Source organism: Canis lupus, chromosome 19, assembly GCF_003254725.2.
Source record: "Canis lupus dingo isolate Sandy chromosome 19, ASM325472v2, whole genome shotgun sequence".
In the NCBI taxonomy this organism is placed as follows: Eukaryota; Metazoa; Chordata; class Mammalia; order Carnivora; family Canidae; genus Canis; species Canis lupus.
In genome coordinates, this window is record NC_064261.1 from 49,305,613 (window position 1) to 49,313,902 (window position 8,290).

The window sequence follows — 8,290 nt, forward strand, 5'->3', positions numbered from 1 at the left end:
GCCAACATTCAAACTGCTACTGCCAAAAAGATACTAAAATATTTTATAAACTGTCAAATAACAAGTCTGCTAGCTTAATCTGAGTCTATTTTATACTATACAGACTGTAAAACTATTACATTAATTCACTTCCTTGCAAAACTTTTAAAGAGCAGAGAACAGCCTATGTAGAAGCTGAACAAAATAACAGCTTTTTACCTCTGGAGACCCCAACAATGTCCTACTTCTATCAGGGAAGTATCATTGTTTTCCTAAAATGCAATCATACTTCCCTTAACAATAAACAAGACTGAAAGGATCTATGAAATAAAGTATCAGAAACGGTCAGATTAGAGTCAAGCCCCATGTCTCACCATCACAAATGAAAGATGTGAATGAGGAAATGAGATCTTTACAAAGTTTCTGATAAAATTATGCTTTGTGATGCTTTGTTTCTAACATAGAACTATTACGTTCACAATTTAGAGTAAAAAAATAAAATATTTTATATTATCTGAAAACGTAAAACAGCAATTAACAGCGCCTTTTTAAAGAACTTATATCTAATACTTAATTTTTAGATTAGGAGTAGTAGTCATGGTAGTAGCAGCTCCTCTAAAATGTAGAGTTGATTCCTTAGATTTTTGTCACTAATTAGTTCATTCCATAATAAGGATCCATTTTTTTCATACATAAAGTGAAATATATTCATCAAATATTTATCAAATATCCCAGGTACAAATCTACATACTTAAAAAGGAATGTATAATAATATGTGTACTAATTACTTGCTAAAAATGGTTACTACAGTTTAGCATGACACTTTCTAATGATGTGTTCTTTTTAATAGCTAAGGGAAAACTGTGATTTGCTCATTGTATTACATTATAGGACAGCTGATACCAAAAAAAAGGAACATATAATACAGAATTAAATAGTACATTAAATACATAAAATATAATACAAACTTAACAGGAAAAATAAATCTTTCCTACATGTGGAAGGGTGAACTGTACTGCTAATGTGATATGCCAAAGCTCTCATCCATTTCATAATTTTTCCAGTTAGATCATGAGAACCAAGGTCTACAGCTTGCTTTGTACCCATTTCTAGAACTAGGACATATATGAGGTGCTCACAAAATACTTGTTGAATGGATATTTCATAGTGAGACAATTCTCCTCGGACCTCTCATAACTTAGCATATCTTGTGAGCAGACGCATCATCTTTGCTCCCTACTATTTGTATAGCAAACAGCCCTGGAAGACAGAGATAGTGGCTCTCTTAGGGACAAGGGACTGCCAGCTTTACTGTTCAATAGATAAGATGAATTTCCCTAACTCATGGTTCCTCTCCTATCTTGCAGCCAACTACGTGTGCATCTTATACTGGCCCAGTTTCCAGTGTAGAAACTGGAAATTGGGAGACGTGCACAAGAAAATTCTGATGGTCTAGCTTCTGTCACTACTTTGAGTACCAAACTGTCCCTTGCCTCTGAATCAGGTGGCTCATGTGTTGCTAGTGTCCATGAAGTTGTCACAGTCTAAATAGTTAATTTGCAAACCTTTCACAAATCTTGACAATTTTACAGAGAAGACAGAGTAAAAATATCTCTTTTATGAAAATTAACCCTTGTTTAAAATCCTTACCTTAAAGTCATTAAGCAGTTTACAATTTTGTGGGTTAGATAAGTGAATAACACACATTTAAACAATATAAAACAAAGAGAAAACATGCCACAAGAGACCTACAAAGTGCCATATGATATTCAGAGGAGAAAAATACCACATATAGGGTGATCAAGGAAGCTTCAGAGAAAAAATGATACTGAAGTCCCATCTTAGGTGTGCAAGATTTTGAAAGATGCATATGAAGGAAGAAAGATATAATTCCAGACCTCTCTAAAAGATATGTACATGAGAGAAATTTCATAAGCAGGGAATTTTGGAAAATATTGGCAATGGCAGGGTGTCTAGTTGACTAAAGAGTGGTAAGAAAGTAGAGAAAAGGTTTGGAAACACAGTTAAGGCAATGTAGGTAAACTGAAGGAACAGTTTAAGCTGTTTTCAATAAATTTGGAAATAATTTTTTCACATAATATGATAAATATATACACCTATACACACACACACACACATACACACACACACCTTTTATTTATTTATATCTTTAAAGATGAGAGAAACAGGTCTTAGCTACCACTACAGTAGAAAGTCCATTTGAGATTAGAACCCACAGTCTGTGCTCAAAAGCCTGTTACTGTAAACCAAAATTTTTTAAATTAATTTTATTTTCTCTTTTTTAACTATGCAACTTTGTGCTAGATAGACTACTAGTAATTTAAAAAATAATGTTTTAGCAATAGGGAAATTAGACAGATACACACAGAGTCTTCTCCTCAACCCCTTAACCTTTACTCCCCACATCGTTTTTTGGTCTCGGGGTAGACTAATGGTGTAGGAGGGTTCTGTTTTCTATACATTTGTTATATCTTGTCTTTTCAATTTTTAGCCACTCTGATAAGTATAAGGTGATGTCTCATTGTGGTTTTGATTTGCATTTCGCCAGTGATGAATGCTGCTGAGCATCTTCTCATGTGTCTGCTGGCCATCTGCATGCCTTCTTTGGGAAAATGTCTGTTCAGGTCATCTGCCCATTTTTAAATTGGATTTGTTGTTGTTCGGTTGTGTAAGCTCTTAACAATTTTGGATGTTAAACCCTTACTGGGTATGTCATTTGTAAAAACCTTCTTCCATCCAGTAAGTTGACTTTTGGCTTTGTTGATCGTTCCCTTTGCCATGTGAAAGCTTCTTATTTTGATGTAGTCCTCATAGTTTATTTTCACATTTGTTTCCTTTGCCCCAAGAGAATATCTAGAAAAATGTTGCTATAGCCAATGCCAGGGAAAGTTCCACTTGTTTCTTCTTCTAGGATTTTTATAGTTTCACATCTCATATTTAGATCTTTAATCCATTTTGAGTTTATTTTTGTGTATGGTGTTAGGAAGTGGTCCAGTTTCATTCTTTTGCATGTAGCTGTCCAGTTTTCCCACCACCATTTATTGAAGACTGCCTTTTCCCTATTGTGTATTCTTGCTTCCTTTGTCATAGATTAGTTGACCATATATGCATTAGTTTACTTCTGAGTTCTCTACCCTGTTATATTGATCTCTGTGTCTATCTTTGTACTATTATCATACTGTTTTGATTACTTCAGCTTTGTAGTATAGTATGACATCTGTCATTATGATACCTCTGGCTTTGTTCTTCATCAAGTTTCCTTTGGCTATTGATATCTTCTGTGGCTCCAAACAAATTTTGGTATTATTTGTTTTAGTTCTGTGAAAAATGCTGTTGATATTTTGATAGGGATTGCACTGAATCTGTAGACGGCTTTGTGCAGTATAGACATTTTAACAATATTAATTCTTCTAATTCATGAACATAGGATACCTTTCTATTTGGTTGTGTCACCTCAATTTCTTTAACCAGTGTTTTATAGTTTTCAGATTACAGGTATTAATGTTAGTCCTTTATCCATATTTCAACAAACGATTGTACTACTGTGTGTGTTAGTGCTTAAATATCAATCAACACAACACATGACATTCACATCAAAATACATAATTAAACCTTGCCCAGTGCTGTATCTGCCCTTCCCAATTAAGTTAAAACAAGAGAAGTCCTAAACACACACATCTACATTACAATGGAACTTTTTTTCTGGTCATTTAAATGTACTAACTAGCCATAACTAGCCATAACTAAAATAATTTCAAAGAAGATAAAAACTGATCATTGAAAGTACTTGGGAAATCTCCAAGTAAATTGATGATGCCTACGGTTAGTTCCCACATTCTTGATCTATTTTTATTTACTGATGTAATCCCCAATTTTTCAGCATCTTGAAAGTAATATATGTATTCACGGATACTAATTAAACTCACAATGCCAAATACTAGAGAACTTCATTTCCTAAATTATTCATTTCAACTATTTTGAAAGCAAAATGGTTATTATGACTTTTCTGAAAGACTAAAAGTGATTTCTGATATTATTCTTTTATTCCTTATGTATTCCAATTCTAAGCACTATTATTTATTTTCTTCTACCACATAACAATTAGTAGGGATTTTCTCTAGGAAGGGTAGTGAAGTTACCACTTGAATTTCAAAGCCAATATACAGAAGATAAATTTACCAAATACAAAATGGTAGAGTCAGATATGGGGTGGCCAGTTGGACTCTTCTTTTATAATGAAAAACAGTTTTAATTATACAAAATGGAAAACTGCAATTGTAATGAAATCCAAAAATCCAGTTCAAGATTTATAAAAGAATAAGTTTAATGAAGAATAATGATCCCTCTCTCTCCAATAAAAAAACAGTAGCCCTAACACATGTATATTAATATGCATCAGATGTGCATTTTAAATCACTGGGCTCCTAATCAAATCCAGTCATGATGCTCCTTGAGAGAGGAAGGTGCACTGATTTTGTGAATGCTAACTTTGGTTGTGGCTCACCAAAAACAAAAGCTTCTCCATTTAGAGCTTGAAAACTGGAAATAAATTCCCCTCTATCTGAATGAACACACACATCCCTTCTAATAGATGGGAATAAGTGGGACAGAGGGTCTTTCTCACATTCTTACACTGATGCCTGAAAGCGTGACCACATTACTGTTGGCCATGCTTTTCAAGCAAAGATCATCTTCAGGTGTTAAAACATTTTCTGAAATTACTACATTCCCCCTCTCCAAAAAAAGGCTACATTTTACACCTCTGAGAATGACCACCTATCTCTGTTTGCCTGGGAATAAGGGAATTCCTGGAACAGGGAACTTTATTGCTAAAATCAGAAAAGTCCTAGGCAAACTAGAACTATCTGGTAATCCTACTTGTATACTCTGCCCAAGAGCAGCCTCTGGGAGATCTAACAAGGCCCATTAAGAATCATGACAATGATTTTCATCAACCACTATTTCTTATTTTTGAGGGTCTTTAGCTGTTCTCTGAATCCAGTAATAAGTTCCTTGTTCAAGAAATCATTAATCTAAAATCTATCTCGTGCCTTCATGGATCCTCTGACTTCCAGTTTTCATTTTGCCCAACTTACACTGGTATCCTTCCCAACTTCTCTGAGCAGCTTTCTTGCTATTTGTAAAATGTATATTTGGCAAGCATCTCATAGACTCATTCAGAGTGTGATATAAATGTCTGCTGATACTTCATCTAATACTATCTCCATAAAACTTTAAATTTTAAGAGGGAAAATCTAATTTATAGATAAACACTGAAACTCCACTTACATAATCTCACATATAAGAAAATCAAGGGGGCCATGCACACTCTTCCCTCTCCTAGTTTTATCAAGTATTCCCACAGTGAGGCCTCCTAATTTCCCTAGTTAGTGCCTCACTTATATCCCAGTCATCAGTGTGATCCAGGCTTTGGCACTACTCTTTAAGGTAGTCTCAAAGTCCTTTCCTTGGGCTTAACCCCAATATAGTAAGGCTTATTGTTTTCATCTTTCTTCCTCTTAGGCTCACCCCTATTGTGATGCTCCTTTGCAAACATCCACTGCCCTAGTAGTGTCCTAAATTGACCATTCACAAATCGCACTCATTTATTTGTCTTTTGGAATTCTGAGAAGGAGCTATCTGTGCCCAAGATCAGTTCAGAGAACTGGTACTCTGAGTACAGTCATAACTGATACATTCTATTTAAAGACTAAAAGTTGAAGTCTGCATCATGCTAGTATTCCTTGTTTTGATCTGAATTCTGACCCTGAATTCCAGGGCCTCATTTTTTTACTTGGGTTGTTTGGATAAACTATATATATATATATATATATATATATATATATATATATATATAACCAAACAAACAAATGCCAGAGCTGTAAAGATTCTGGAGTTTGGTTAAACCCTGATCAAGATGCTCAAATGATAAACTCATTTTAGTTAGTTAGATGTGGACTCTTTTAACTATCCAATTATTGAGAGATATCTGGTAACAGGATGAAAGAAACATTACATGATGTCAATAACTCACTTTTCTGTGCCCATGTAGACATCACTAATCAATCACAGGACACTAAATTGTTGGGTTCAGATAAGGTCTTAGAGTCCTTTGGTCCACATCTCTCTAGGCAGCCACTACAAATCAAGTAGACTTGACAGCCAGGATGAAACCTATCTGCCATCCTCAATATAGTGGCATGCTTCACCTTTCTAATGACATGCCCTACTGTGCCTAAATTATCCTAGGCCACTGGCTTTAACAGCTACTTCCATGCTACTCTGAGAATGAAGATATTCCTGTAAAAGCTGCAATGCTACCCCTTTATGAATCCACATTTTTTTACCAGGTTCTCTTCTACCTTTCACTTCCGATCACCTCCACTTACCAGTATCACAGTTTTCTAACCAACTGGGCTTTATCCAGATTGCCTTTTCTTGATGATTCCATAAGAAGGAGAAATAACCTGGATAGTCTAATCAAATGTAAATTTGACTCTTCCTCAAGCCTGCCTCTTGGATTTCTCTTTTAAATTCTTACTCTGCAGAATATAGGCAAGTGGCAGCCTTCCATCAAGCCTGAAAAAAGACTAGAGGGGGAAACAACAGCCCAATTGTTAATGCATGCGATTAGGAGAGGGCAGGTGAACTCCAGGACAAGACAAAGGGTATGGGCCCAAGGGGCACCACATTCATAACCATACTCACTTTCTAATGAGGCTGACAGCAATACCTCTCATTGAAAGTCTTAATTTATAAAGCAGATTACATCAGTTCGGGATGCACATACACCCACACATGTACACATGGTCATTTCTATTACAAAAATATATACTCTAGAACTCCTTGCACCTAAATCCCAATTCAATTTATACAAAAGTTTTATGTAGGCATAATTTTTAAATGTATATTCACCACAGTAGTTCCCCTCATCCATAATTTCACTTTCTGTGGTTTCAGTTACCTGTGGTCAACCACGGTCTGGAATTAGGTGATCTTCCATTCACACTGTCAGAAGGTCAGTAGTGATCTAACCTTACATTACAATGCCTATGTCATGCACCTCACTTCATCTCATTGCATAGGCATTTCGCCATCTCACATGATGATAAAAAGAAGATTGAATATAAGATAACACCATATCACAATATAGCATTGTTTTTATATATTACTTATATTTATATATTACTTATTACTTATATTGTTATGAAGATAATACTACAATAACATATTTTGAGAAAGACCACTTCACATAACTGTTATTACAGTATATTGTTATAAACTATTTTATTCTGTTATTAATTATTGTTAATCTCTTACTGTGCCAAAGTTATAAAATAAACTTTCTCATAGGTGTGTATGTATAGGAAAAAACATAGTATATATAGGTACTGTCGCAGTTTCAGACATGTATTGGGCATCTTGGAACATATTCCAAATGGACAAGGGGGAATTTCTGTATATGAAGTAAATATCAGTGACATGTCAAAATATGCACATTTGTGAACCAACTATCCCTCTTCTCAGAGTGTCAATGTAGCTGAAAGAGGTGAGGCTACCATTGCCAAAAGCACGTATGAATGTTCAGTCATTTCAGGCAAGAGTTTTAATTTTATATTTAAGCTAACAAGCTTTCCATGGTTTTTATTTTAAAAAATCAGTTTGTCTATGTATGTATTGTGATCCAGATTTATCTGTTTTCCCTTTGCATATTGAGTATCATGATCCAGGTTGATCCATCTCCTGAGACCCTCATAATACACACCTCCTGTGTGTGGTTCTATGACCAATTCATCTCCCATTAATAGATCTTTCACAAGCCTAGGCCAACTAGCATCACTTTTGTCTGGATACATTCCAAAATCCAATAGCTAATTAGTCTTTCCTCCGTTGTATTAAATAATAAATATGACTCATAAGTGATTCTGATGAACCTTCTAGACATATCTTCTAGGGAAATTTCAATATTTCAGAAGGTGACCAGTATGGTTGGTCTTGTAGACTTTCATTTTTGTCTTATATTTAATAAATCATTTGCTATGCATTCTGACAACTTCCTGATGTACATACACCCACAAAGACAGAGGTCTTTATTTTTTTTATTTTTTAAGAGTTTTATTTATTTATTCATGAGAGACACAGAGAGAGCAGCAGAGACACAGGCAGAGGGAGAAACAGGCTCCCCACAGGGAGACACTCAACCACTGAGCCACTCAGGTGTCCCAAGACAGAGGTCTTTAAAACATGCCTTCCTTTTTCTGTGTTAAGCTGTATGACATCAAAAGGTATA